The sequence below is a fragment of the Lepeophtheirus salmonis genome, chromosome 4 (genome assembly GCF_016086655.4).
Source record: "Lepeophtheirus salmonis chromosome 4, UVic_Lsal_1.4, whole genome shotgun sequence".
NCBI classification, from domain to species: domain Eukaryota; kingdom Metazoa; phylum Arthropoda; class Copepoda; order Siphonostomatoida; family Caligidae; genus Lepeophtheirus; species Lepeophtheirus salmonis.
The window spans coordinates 16,880,440-16,895,640 of record NC_052134.2 but is presented as its reverse complement, the minus strand read 5'-3'; positions in this window follow the sequence as shown (position 1 = coordinate 16,895,640).

Genomic DNA, 15,201 nt, shown 5'->3' with positions numbered 1-15,201 from the left:
TAATATACATAGAGATTATTTAAAATTAATATATCCCCTACAGTCTAAAGTCTACAAAATTTAGTATTTTTGAATATCTAGTGGTACTATAATAAAATAAGAAACAACAAGTTACGACAAATACTTATATTGTAAAAAATTATATTTTAATGTTAGCTAATACTCTAGGGAAGTAGTTGTGTTAGGATTTGAAGAAAAGTAACGGAGGATCAATATTAAGATAATTTATATATTTTGTAATTCTTTTCACTATTGTATAATATTGACATATGATATTAAGTTGGAATAAATTCTAAGAAGTATGGGAGATGATGTTCCTTCATAACAATAAATTCAATAAATTTCAAAAGAATATATTATGTAATATTAACATTCTTCTTTGAATTTTTGGTATATTACTCTAAGAATTCCAATATTCATATAAAAAACTCGGACCTTCCTAACCTAATGTAATCATACTGTTTTATAAAAAATAAAAAATTTATCGTGCAGTATATTATTAAAATCTCTGCGAAGCTGTAAGTATGAGTAGACTTTCCCTCAGCAATGAAATAATTATATTTCAAAACTACAAATGAGTTTATTTCTAAAATGCAAAAAAATTCTACACATCAATGGAAAATGCATCGAACTAAATAAATAGGAGACATAGCATGTTTGTATAAAATCAAAGGAAATACAATATAATGTTTATTGATTTTGCATTTTGTTGAAATTAGCCAGTCTTCATTTCCTAACCGTTTTTCAATAACAAATAACAAAGGCTACTAATAAGGGCTAAGGACTTCATTTAGAGGGGCTACTCTGGCGGTATGTTAAAAAAAGAAGTTGAAAATAATATGGTAACCGTGACAATTTAAAGACTTTTATGGAGAAGAACGGCTTAGCTATCATGACGTTATATTAGATTAACTACAAGCAGCTACGAGAGGAAGAAAAAAAACACAAATATCATTCCATATCTAACAATACTAAGGACCACCGGAATTATTTTGATGTAGATCCTCAATTCTTCTCAAAATCCAACAACATCTTTATATAGTTCGTGTTCAATTCTCATGACTGACGGATAGTAGCTCTAATCTTTGTGAGGAGTTATGAGCAAAAAGTAATTGAATGATGATGGGAGCTAGGATAAATAAAATAACACCTTTCAAATTTTGACAATTGTCAAAAAACAAAGAAATTGTAAATGTTACATTAGTAAATTTAAAGTTTGACAACAAATTTTCAGTCACTGTGCGGAGTATACTCCCCCATTAACACAAACCCGTAGTCACAGAGCTGATGCAAGGTGGCCCTATGTAGAGAGGGGAGGCAGACCCACATCCCTAAGAAATTGGGGCATATAGCTTGGGACTTGTATGTTTGAATAATTTATTTCAATTGATATTGTATATAAATTAGCCAGGAGGTTAACCATAATAAAGAAGCCTGTTCGTCCGAATGATGTCACCAGTAAAAGAAAAAGAGAGATTTATTTAATAAATCTGCTGTGATTGCCCAGCCATTTTCTTGTTGCACTGAGTGAAAAAAAATCGCTCAGATGCTACCATAAATGGCTAAACTTACCCAAATGTCGGCTAATTTAATATTACTGGGGGAATGAGCAAAACAAAACAGAAGCTAAACGTGTTTATACAGGTCTAGACGTTGTGTTGTGTGACTTCAGGAGCTGCTGCTACATTTAGTGGCATAGTAGGAATGTACATAACTATCTCAATATATTTTTCAAAGTGTTTTATATAATATTTACATATGTCTCCAAATCAATAAACGACCACATGGGATAGGTGATGCGATCTCATTTGGTTTCGAGGCCCATAGTTTTTTAACCACTGTCCTTCAATCAATTAATTGGACAACGTTAATTAATGTTCTGAAAGACTGTCGAAACTCTAATTTACTTGTATATTTTATTCACAACCATTTTTGAAGTTTATTTATAATTCCATATTTTAAAAAACCAGGAAGAAGGATCATATGTCAAAATATTAATAATAATATAATCAATTCGTTTTCCAGCGGAACTTTGAAATCTTCCTACTACTATTGCTGTGGTAGGTGGTCTAATTCAATATATACGTCTATAAATAATTTTTCACAACAAAAGAGTTGGAAGCTAGATAATAAACTTATCATATTGTGTATGTACATATTTCATATAATATATGTATATCCATTTTAGTTTTTTTGTTCCACACAAAGTTAATGGGTTGTGGTTTCAGTAATCCTCAAATACATAGAGCAAATATATGATGGACATTAGACTGTCCCATTTTTTTGTTTGAATATTTTTTTCTTGTTGTACAAAAAAATAGGGACAATCAAATAACGGACTTTTGCAAAGTTTGACGCCTTGCCGCCATTTTAATCTGAAAAAAGAGGACTATTGTTATATCAAAGTGGGCCATTTTTAGGCTTCTGGTACAGTCCCTAATATGAAGATTTATGTCAAAAATTGTACTTGACTTATCAGTAAAAAATATGATACATTTTTTTAAAATGATTTAAGGAGTCTTATCATAGAGATGTCCTTTGTTTGAAGAACAAGTTTTGACTATTCAACGTCAACCCTACTACATGATTTTTTTTACATCAGTTGAGTAAATTGAATTGATTAAATGATTGCCCAAAAGAAAGAGAAAAAAAATTCATTGACATTAGTAACCCGTTAATACAGTGTTCTCTTTTTAAACTTTTTCTCTGTATCTTATCTTCAATATCCATGCTTAGTGATGAAAATCGTGCGTATTTTGGTCATGTTTTAAAAAAGGAAACCGAAAATCAACATGGCAATTTGAAGAATATTTTGGAGAAGAGCAGCTGTGCCGTCATAGCGTTTCATTAGACAGGTACTATCAGCTTTGACGAGGGAGGAGGGGGAGAAGGAAGTAAACAAGAACATTGACAAGAATGGCTCCGATGGCATTCCTCAAGCCTCAATTCAAATCCTTAAAGTTACTCTACGTCTGTTAGAAGTATACACGAATGTTTGATCAGGTTTTGAATATTATTCAATGTAGTAGGAGAGGAAGTTCACTTCTCATGAACTGAAAAATAACAACAATGGCTAAAAAAATGCATTCTTCATATTACCAATTCCCAAAAAACTGGCAAGCTAAAAAATACAACAGATTAAAAGCTGAATTTTAGATCATATTATTTTCCAACTGTTCCTTATATATATTTCTTCCTAGAGATTATAATATGTATGTACTCACTTCAACTAGGGTTAAATTTTGCTATGTCAGTATTAAAATGTACATTAGAAAAAAAAATAATGCAAAAATGGGACATTCTATTCGATATTATATGCAAATCAAAAGGAAGTGTTGTGTAAGAACAACACACATCGAGGTAGTGGAGAAGGAATAATAACGTCAGCTGTGTGACTAATAGTTATATCATGGATGGTTATGGCAAACACATATATATCAACAATACACAGATGGAATACGCCCTCTTGTTTCAATAAAGGGAAAGCTCGAACAAAGTTTTCATACCCATATATGAGAATATCTATAATGTAAGTATTTTTTGGAATGTACGACACAATAAGAAATTGAATATCCTGGAGCCCGGTATTATACTTAATTTTTGGTCAGTACTATATACTACTAGCATAGGGTTACCCGGCGGTGGTTGGGCTAAGGAGGGAGAAGGAAACCACATGGGAATACTCAATATTATTTCTTCTAAAGGTTTAGACCCCTTCGGTACGGGCGAGCATTATAAAAATATGGAGCCTGTATAATATATCATGGACATCTCTAGCTATCTGGACTACATGCAGAGGAATAAAAAAGCGTGCCAGCTCCAAGGCACGGCATGTTTTTCAAATTGATTAGTCATTGTTTTAATTTGTGAAAAATACTATACTTATAAATTCAGGATTCAATTCCTGACTTTAAGTTTAAGATGATGGGATAGAAGTGATGTGCCCCCTGATGTCTTCAAGGTTATGACGGCACCCACCCCCAAAAAATCCTAAGATCTTATTGCATAACTTAACTCTTTAGGAGACTGAATAGGGATGCTGTCTTTTCAGCGTGGCCAAACCTTCCGCTATACCTCTCTTCTCCTCTACCTTTTCCTAACCCCACCCGAGCATCCACTAGTGACCAACAACTCCAGCTTGAAAAGTTGTTAATTGAAGCATTACCGTTGGCATTTATACAAATTAGATACCCCAAATTGGCCCTTGTTAAGCTGGAAGCGACTGAAGGCCTTGTTATTAAGGCTAGTCTCGAATTCCATGGTAACCTTTCTTAGCAATACTTCAGTCTCTCACTGTCTTACCACAAAGGCTAATGTCATCAAATCAGTTACTAAAATAATCAACATTGCTGCGTATTTAGGATCAAAAGAGTTCTGGAATCATGAAGAGACTTATGAAATCATCATTGGCTTATTGAACAAACTACTTGCATCCCCAAACTTGGAACCAAATCATTCTTCAAAATTGTCTTTCATCATAGAACAGATGACATTACACTTCAAGAAAACCAATAGAATGAGATTTTTAATTTGTTTTCTCAATGTTTTTCTAATGTGGTAAAATGTTAGTACGGCCCTCTATAATAGAATCTTCAAGTTGAATGACCGTACAGTGCCATGTCCCGAGTATCTAAGAACTCTGTCTACGGCAGTTACCGTAGAGACTGGACTACCATAATATAAGCTAAATATCTCGGAACAGAGATGAAACACCTCAACAACAGAGAGCGTAATGTCAATCTTATAATCAAAAAGATTTAGTCCGCAGAAAGAATTGAGTTTGTTAGAGCTAAGTTCTTGGGCTCTGAGAACAACCAAACAACTAAAACGGCCCTTACATTTAGATCAAATCCGTTGGAGGAAATTACATTGGTGTGTTAGCACTTATACTGGTTGCCAAATTAATCACTGAATTCCTCTATAGCAAATATACTCGAAATATGAAAACCCTCTATCAAATGGGATTTATCGTTGTGGCCGTATTATTTGATAACCACGCAGTCAACATGAAGTTAATCACTCATTTTTTCTGTAGTTGTGAGCTCCACACTTCAATTAGTCACCCACACAACATCAATAAAAAAGTTCATCTCACCTTCGATACTGTACACAATTTTAAACATATTTAGAAGTGCTTCCAAAGGCAAGAATACTTCAATTTTCCACCTGTACCGTCTAGGAGTTAAATTATCATTACATCCTAACTTTGTTCATATCTCAGAAATCCATTATAAAGAGTCCAGAAAGAGCTCAGAAACTACAATCGAATCAATAATTGATCAATGTCACAAATGGGTTACCATTCTTGGCCAGATTTCACAAATTATTTTCAAGGGCGTGGGCAAAAATTTGGTTTATCAACTCAATGACAACATCCGACAGGAAGGCAAAACAAGATCCTCTGAAAAAAAGCTCAAATCGAGAAAGGTTGTCAAACTTCAATATGATAATGTTTAACTTATGAAACATTATTTTTTTCTGGTGAGTGCATATATTCTAGAAATGATTAATGTAAACTATACCGGTGATATATTGAAGCTCATTTAGTGTTGAATTCTGATTAATTGTCCTATTATGCATAAATACTTATAGATATTAACTCATACAATCTTTATTGAAAAACTGTGTAAATATTAATTTTTATTAAAATAAGAACATATTCGTGAACTTCTAAGCCAGCTCTTGGAGTGCGTCTTTTCTAGTTTGCTGTCCAGGTGCTTGAGATGTCCATTAATAATGTATATATTATTATGATTTTTTTAAATGAGTTATAAACTTCAAATGACATATATGCATGAAGAATGAGAAAAGATGAGAAGTCCAGCTTTGATTTTAGTAATATAATCAAAATTCGCGAATATCATTACAAAAAAACTATTTGGCACTATTTTGCAAAAAAAAAAGTATTTAATAGCATTTATAGACATTGTAAAGAGTAAAACAAAACTACCAAGATTTTTTTCTTACTTGCAAAACAAAAAAGTTATGAAGAAAAATAACCTTAGATAATCGGTTTATTTTTCCAAATATTCCAAAAATTATGATTAACAAAAAAAATTAGCCTCTTGCAACGTCAAAAAGAACTCCGTCTTAAGCGATGTGAACAACTCTTGAATGATCTGAAACACAACAGCCACTGGGTAATATTTTTATTTGATGAAAGGACCTTTACAGCTTATCCTGTATACAACAAGCAAAAATGATCCGGTGCTATGCCTTGGCAAGACTGACAACAGCATCAGGCTTTCATCAAGGCCAACCATCCGGCCTATGAGATGATGTTAGGGTCATGGTGTCAACTGTAGAAAAAATGCCTACAATTTGATTTCCTGTTGGATACCAGTTACCTCCTGCCGAATACTTGATGTTGTTGAAGGAAAATGTGTTCACATAGATGACCAAGACCATGAAGAAGTCCAGCTAAGGCCAGGTATGCATTTCAGCAGGACGGGGCTCCGGCCCATACAACCCCCCCCAAAAAAAAAAAAAAAAAAAGGTCTAGAGACGCTAATGCTCAATTATATGTTTTTTTAAAACAGTATCATTTGAATTAAACAAAAGAAGGGTACTGTTCCACCCGGTAAACATTGCACAATGTAAATTTTTGGCGCCAAGTTTTCCTAGATCCTTGATTTATGAAACGTAATTGGACCCAAAATTAAAGTTAAGATAAGTTATATCCATTTCAATTTTTTATTTTGATAGTTTAAAAGCAATTTGTGTCATCTCCAGATAATTAATTTTAATTATGTCTATATATTATTCTATATTGAAGATATTTTCTTATAAATAAATAATGAAAAAGTACATTTTCTCGGGAAATCAAATAAGTTCTTCATTTGTAATCACAATTTTAGAAACTAGAGGTTGTCATAAAGTGAGGACGAGTAACTCCAAAATAAAAAGCAAGAGAACATTTACGAAAAATAATATTTTTAAAACATGCTCAAAATTTGTCTTTGAATAAAATATTTGTTTACATATAATAAGTTGTCAAAGTTTATTGTGAATACATAAAATTTTGCTCTCAGTTGGCAACAAAAACATAAATATCGTTTTCATGTTTTTTGAGCTAAAATCAATTAGGAAGACAACATCATTATCCAAGAGCAAAAATTTGTGTAATTCGTCCAAGTATACAATTGTAATCCAGACTCATTTTTGAGGCAACCTGATGAGCTTGCTTTTGTGATGATGGGCCACATAATATGTAATTGAAGAAATTTATTTAATCCTCGCCTTTTTATCTCAAGTAGTAAGCATATGACTCTCGTTTAAAAAATATCTACTATGTGAGTTAATGCCTCATCATTTTCTTATCAAGCACGATCTTTTAATGTAGGAGCGTGTACGGGAAATGTATTAACTACATAACATAATATCCAAAAATATCATTCTCATCACATCAGAAAAGAAATATTCATCGTTCATCTTAGTCGAATTTACTGTTCAAAGACAAACAAATGAGTTCAAACAAGGATGACACATCAAAATGATATTTTATTTGGAATCATGGAGTGTTCATTTCTTACCATGACTACTCGAAACAAGGCATGCATGCCTATTGGTATTTTTTTTTTTTTTTAATTTGAAAAAAAAAATTCAAATTTACTTTTTTTCTCTATTGAAATTTTTTTTTTTAAATCCACCACTATTCTCAAAAAATTTAATTTTTTGAAAAAAAATTTCTAACACTCATTTATGGCTATTTTCAAAAAATTTAATTTTTTCGCAAAAGTTTCATAAATCCACGGTACTTACAAAAAAAAATTAGTTTTTCGGCGAAAAAATACCATTATCCACAGTTGTTTACAAAAAATAATCTTTTTTGGGAAAAAAATTCAGGTATTCCATTTTTTGAATAAAATTTTGATTCCAAAATTTTTTTCAATAAATTTCAAAAATTAAATTTTTTTATCTAAATTTTTGGTTCGAAGTTTAAAGAAATTTAAACAGTTCTCATGATAATAATTTTTTTGGAAAAAAATTTCAAAAATTCAAATTTTTATATAAAATTTTTTGAAAAAAATATTTTAATTATTACTTTTTTTGGAGAAAAAGTAAAAAACAAAAATTTATTTATCCTTAATAAATTTTTTTTTTCATAATTTTGAAAAGTAATAAATAGTTAAGTAGAAGTAATGCATAAGAATTGGAATTGCAACTTATACATTATTTTCTCGATGGCGATCCTGATTAATCGTCACATCAGTAGTAATTACAGACTATATTTGAATCAATGTATGACGTAATTATTAGGAAAATTCCATTCTCCATACTTTTGTGTTGGTTCTGGGACCTGTGATGCTCCTCTTCACATACACAACCCCCATTTTAACATATTTTATTTCTTCTTTTGTTGGTTAATACCGTTCAGATCTATAATTATTTACTATGGTTTGCCGTCCACCTGGAAGAACTTTCAGCAAACTACATTTTTCAGTACGCAGAATGGATAACGACTTCTGAAGAAGACGAAACTCACCCATGAAATAAGTAAAAAACAACTCACCTAGTTTGTACCCATTATACCACAGCAGACTAAATTTAGAATTTGAAATGGATAACAACGAGTTGGGCGCACAGCCTCTGCTGATGTAAATTTGGGAGATCCAAATCTATCCTTATATCTATGGGGATCGGACTCAGATCATGGAGGCCCCCGAGGGTTGACCAGGAATAGCCACAATCTCAGTATCACCATTGATTTGTCACAAACCGGTAGTTTTTTGTCCATCAACCCATATTTTAAGTGGCCCCAGATAGTTATCCTTTGAAAAATTTCTGCAGGCGCCTCTGGCGCAGAAATTCATTTGTTAGCTAAAACTATAAACCCTGTGACGCTACGAATACCACGTAATTAATGTTAGGTCTAAGTAGTGGCCTATGCAACACTATTTTTTGTCGGATAGAGGGATTTAATATTACTCTATAGCTAAATACTCACCTTCCATGAATTCACTTTTTTAATTCAATTAAGAAGAAATTGCATAACGATGAAGTGACGTAATTTGGGGTATCATTAACAGTTATCAAAGGGTTCAAACTTCAAAAAAGTTTAAGAAGCAATAATCAATAGACTCCATCCGTGCTTGTGACTTAAAGTTAAAAGTCAGCCTCTTTAACGTCATTTCCAACGTTCAAATGCAGGCAGACTGACTCATTTTGGTCATGATAGATTTGCTGACTTAAGATTTTAACAGAATTTATATCAATACATTTTCAAATAACGTTCTTATACATACACTCTTCTAATGTCGATTCGAATCTCATTAGAGCACTTCAAAGCTTTAGCGCAAATGGAATCATAATTATGAGTTAATGTAATCATGAAGTTATAATTTTTTTTATGTGTGTCAGTGTGTTTGTTTTGTTTTTTTGCACGGAAATAGTCTGTTGGTAAATGAGACCTATCATACACGTAGGTATACCTAGACATAGCTAGATACGTACTAATTCAAGTTCACTAACCTTCCATTATATTTTTCACACGTGCAAAAACGTGGGGCTCGTTAACCAACTATGATCCAATTGTAGCAATAAATCAAAATGATCATGGCTATTATTTTTTCACTCGAAATTCCTATTTCTTCAGTAGATAATATTTGATTACTTTCAAATATGCACATTTTTTTACAAACTTATAAACCTTTTCCAAAAAAAAAAAGAAAATACTTTTTACGTAAAAATAAATGTTAGATAGAGGTATTCCATATTAAAATGAGTGTGTTGCTGACTCGAACAATTATCAACACAGTTCGAATATAATTGAGTAAATGATTTCTTTAATTAACTCAAATGATGGTAAGCAGTGGCGTTGTTGGCCAATTTTGTGATGAAGAGTTGGCTGGTAAAGGTAGCGCAAAAGTCCCTCTCCCCACAAAAAAAAAAATGTATACATGGAATGAACCTATTTATATAAGATACTAGCAGAGGGTGTCCACGTTGCAGGCCTAAATAGAGGTGAACAAAACAAAGAATGAATGTAAAAGAAATAAAGAAGAATGATTTATTCGACCGTTTTGGATTCCATGTTTGATAACTAGTGATGTCCAAATTATGCAAATATAATTTTGTTTGCATTTTCGACCTTTATTTGCATTTGATGTATTTTTGTCCTTTATTTACATTTTCAACTTTTATTTGCAATTTCGAGCATTATTTGCATTTTACACGCCATTTTTAGCTTTAAAAAAAATCAGTTATTAGAGCAAAGAGAGGATTGAGTGTGAGTATTTGAGGAAAAAGAGTAGAAGTAAAAGAGGAAAAGATTAATCATAAACATCTAAAGCTATCTGGACTACATGACGGCACCCCAAAGAATCCTAAGATCCTGTACCATAGTTTTCTTGATTTCAATGTGCCTCCTAATCTGGAAATTGAATCCAAATGGGAGAGGCTGTTCCAAGATAGAAAGTGGATCTCAAAGAGAATTCAAATATATAGACAATTATTAAGAATTTGTGCAGCTTCCATTTCACTAAATGGGATTATATTACCTATTCAATAGACCAAAGACAGGGCAGTGTGCATCAACTTAATTGGCAACTGGAACTAAGGTAGGGTTCTCAGCAGCACAAGCTCAAAAACAGATTCTAGCTTTTCGTAAAAGGCAAAGTTATTTAAAAATGAAAATATAGAACTAATTTAAGGATTAATATATTTACTTAATTGAATTACTTAACTTTTCAGAAGACTGAAAAAGGGTGCTGTGGCTTCAGTGTGGCCAAACCGTATGATTTCCCTCACTTCTCCTCCGTATCTTCCTAGACCCAACCGAGGATCCACTAGTTGATAGCCTTGGAGCTCAAAATGTTTGGGGAAGAAGAGGTGCTAACCCTTAATGAGCTGTGTATGATAAGTTGTTACTTGAAACATAGCTGTACATTTATGATCAAAAGAGTTCTTGAATAATGAAGAAACTTATGAAATCATCATAGACTTATTGAACAAACTACTTGCATCCCCAGACTTGGAGCCAATTCGTTCTTCAAAATTGTCTTGCGTCATAGAACAGATGTCATATCTCTTCAAGAAACCCAACAGAAGGAGATTTAAACCTTGTGTTCTCTCTTTTTTTCATCTGTAGAAAAATGTTAGTACGGCCCTCTATAATAAAATCTTCAAGTCGAATGAACGTACAATGTCATGTCCCGAGTATCTTAGAACTCTGTCTACTGCAGTTACCGTAGAGACCGTAGAGATATAGTTAAATATCTTGAAACAAGGATCAAACACCTCAACAACAGAGAGCGTAATGTCAGTCTTATAATCGAATAGGCCTACTCCACAGAAAGAATTGAGTTTGTTAGAGGTAAGTTCTTGGACTCTGAGAACAACCAAACAACTAAAACGGTCCTTACATTTATGATCAAATCCATTGGAGTAAACTACATTGATGTGGTAGCACTTATACCGGTTGCCAAATTAAATGCTGAATTCCTCTATAGCAAATATACTCGAAATATGAAAATCCGCTATCAAATTATCGTTGTGGCCATATTACTTGATAGCGACCCATCTTCACTCATTTTCTTTGTAGTTGTGAGCTCCAAACTTCAATTAGTCACCCACACAACATCAATAGAAAAGTTCATCTCACCTTCGATACTGTACACAATTTTAAACATATTTAGAGCTGCTTCCGAAGGCAAGAATACTTCAGCCTTCCCCTGAATTTTCAAGGAGTTAAATCATCATTATACCCTAGTACAATCAAAGCAATAGTTGATACTGTGTGTGATCAAGGTCACAATCGGGAAAAGCATTCTTGGCAAGATTTCACAAATCCTCTTCAACATGATAGCAAAAATTTGGTTTCTCAACTCAATGACAACATCCGAAATACCAGCACTTGGAGCGTGCGTTTTTTTGTATTTTGTTAAGGTGCTCGAGACGTCCATGGACCTTTGGTGCCATCAATTATAAAGCGAAAAGTACCAGGATATTAAAAATACACTCTATCCATCTTGCTACAAAAGCTATTAAGATTTTTTACAATCCGTTTGTTTCTCCACAAATATAAACATGCCTCCAGTAGAATTTCCTACAATATATTTACATTCATTCGAAGTGAAAGACCATTTTTTTAAATTGACCATACCAAAGATAAAAAATAGAAGTGTGTTCTAGAATAGCATGGAAAGTGCACCAGGTACAAAATAATGTACCAAGATCATCCCATCTTACTATAATAGCGATAGCGTCATGAATACTGACCTAGTGAAGGCTTTTGTCTCTGCTAATATCCTCCTTGTCAAGATCAACAACAGGGAGTTCAAAGGCGTATTGGATAAGTACTCTAACAAGACAATGTTTGGCTACACCAAATGATAATTCAATAGAACAAGGACCTGCTTGATTAAGACATTTTGATTATATATTTGTTTTTAACGATAATAAATCCAATTTTATCAGATTTATTTGCATTTTTATTCAAATTTTTGGCCTTTCTCTGCATTTTTATTTACATTTGTAAGTTTTTTATTTGCATATTTAACTCCATTTTATTGCATTATTTTGACATAACTAGTGATAACACTAAAAATCCTTCTTTTATTTTTATAAGAAGATTATATCACCCCTGGTGGTAAATCTATTTTCAAATTCCAAATACCCCCAAGTCGACTTCATACTTATTGAGTTGGTATATTGAATTTATTACTAAACTTCATCATCAAATGCTTTCAGCTTTGGATGGCTGCTGCTCCTAAGGAGCCATGTACAATGTATATATTGAAGCTTTTATATCTTTTTGACCAACCGCAGCCCTCCCCAGGTTCGCATTTTGTACGCATAGTGTATGTACTTAATTATAGCTTATTCTTGCAAATTTCATCCACCCCCTTCTATCTGCGTCCGTTCTTTGTGCATAGCCCCTAAGTGATTTTTGTAATAAATCAAAATTTTTAAAGAGATTATTTTAATATCTGAGTAGACAAATTATACGATTTCACATTTACAAAAATTATTAATCTTATTTGTAACTATAAAGTAATAATAATCGATACAATTGTTCATGAAAAGGATGTAAGTAATTCACAAAGTAGACGCTGAAACTATTTCATTGAATATAAATGATTAAATTGACAATGGGAATGGGTAGAAACCACGGGTATGTACAAATTACTGAAACCAAAAATTAAAGTCATCAACCGGACAAATTGAAAAATGTTTGGAAGGCGAGCAGCTTAGCTGTGATTGCTTTTATTAAATCGGCTCCACGGAGTCGTAAAGCGAAGGAAATGAATACAAATCCCATTCCGTATATAGTCAGGATATATTGGCTAGAATTGCAACAATGTGGATCCTCAATTCATTCCGAGTCCAACAAAGACTTACACTTATATCTCCTGAGCAAACCCTCAGTGTTACTCTATGTGCACACGCACTAGTGATCACTTTATACTTAGATGTTCCATCATCAAGAATTTAAAAAAATGACAACAGATTACCAACGAAAATAGCCCCTTCCACTTTCTAGAACATGTTTTATACACCTTTACCAATATACCAAAATTAATATCGGTATATAATACTTATTCGACATAAAATATGAAATAAAATGTGATTTAGGGTGATTAGCATGCACATACAGAGGCGTCTGCATGATTTTTGGTTAAAGTGTATACAATCTCAGGAATTTGGCAAGAACTGGTTCCAATATGTATTTAGTATATTACCGTTTTTAAATACGTCAGAACTTTGATTCCACAATGTCAATATTTCTCTTTTTTTGCCAACTCGATTCGGTTCGATTCATCGACTAAAGTCGACACAACACTATTGTAAACCTCTTCCATGGAGATTGTTTTTGCGTAAAAAGAAATGTTGGATATATGCATAGAATATTCTTTCAAATGATTCACTTGGAACCACAAAGAAGGAACCTTTGTTGCAATAAAAATATATATTTATATAAATATAAATTTATAAGCAGATCCAAAAATTCAAACCATTTTAAGGAGCGTCCAACTTATTTCTCTTATTAATATGAAAAAAATTAATTAATTTTAAGGTAATTAACCCCTCGACTGGACGTGAATAAAAATATTTTACATATTTTCACATACATATTCCTACCTATTCTTTTATGAAGGTCAAAAAGTTACTTGGTGTTTCGCTCATGTTACCTATAAAGATATATTCAAGTGTTTGGTGTACCATAATGCATAAATAGGTAGAATTTTAATTAGCTCCTTTGAAGTGAGTCTTAATTTTGCCGAAATGGAAACGTTTAGATTGTTATTGTAAGATTTTCAAATTCGAAGCCCTTTCAATATATTAAAGAGAGAAAACTTTAACAATTTGAATAATGTTTGGAAAGAGATCAGCTTAGCAGTCATAACGTTTTTTAGATTAACTGCAAACAGCTATGAGAGGAAGGTAATAAACAAAAAAAAAACTTTTGTATCTAGCAATGACATATATAGAAATTATTTAAATATCGATTCTCAATTATAATCTAATATAAGTCCAAAACTAGACTTTTAAATCCTAATCACTTTTTAACGTGTGAGGTTTTTTTTTTTCTTGGCAACTTTAACAGTGTTTTTTAGGTTCCACTACTGGGGGGCTACACCCCTTGAACTAAAAGTTTGCTGTCAAAAAGATTTTATTTTTTTTATGTATTTTTTCTTTTTGTCAAAATTTTGAAATAAAACATCTTCTGTAATCAAAAATGTTGTCATTACAAAAATAAAGGTTATTCGGTCATATTTTGTCTCTTCTTAATAAAAAAAAATAACTAACATCATTTAAAAAAAAAAGTTAATTGTCAAATTTGGCATTTATAAAAAATACCATTTCGCAAAATTGTCAAAAATCTCAATACCTCCCAAAGAAAATTCCTAATCACGACATTCATGATTTTGTGTTTTAAAGTGTAACCATGAGAGCAAGACTGAAAATTTGTTGGGAAGCTATAGGTATAAGCCTTTGTTGAACTCTGAGTAGAATTGAGGATCGACTTTCAAATAATTCCTATCTATGTTCGTGCTAGATACAGAGTAAGATTTTTGTTTTTTGACATAGCGAAAAGGCTTTCAATTTACAAACTCTACATGTAACACCCCAACAAATCCTCAGTGTTGCTCACAGTTATTTATGAGCATACACAGCTTAAAACATAGGATTATTCTTTAATTTTTGAGAAGAGAAAATATTCTAACAGCTTTAGAAAAAAAAATAAACACTTTTAAG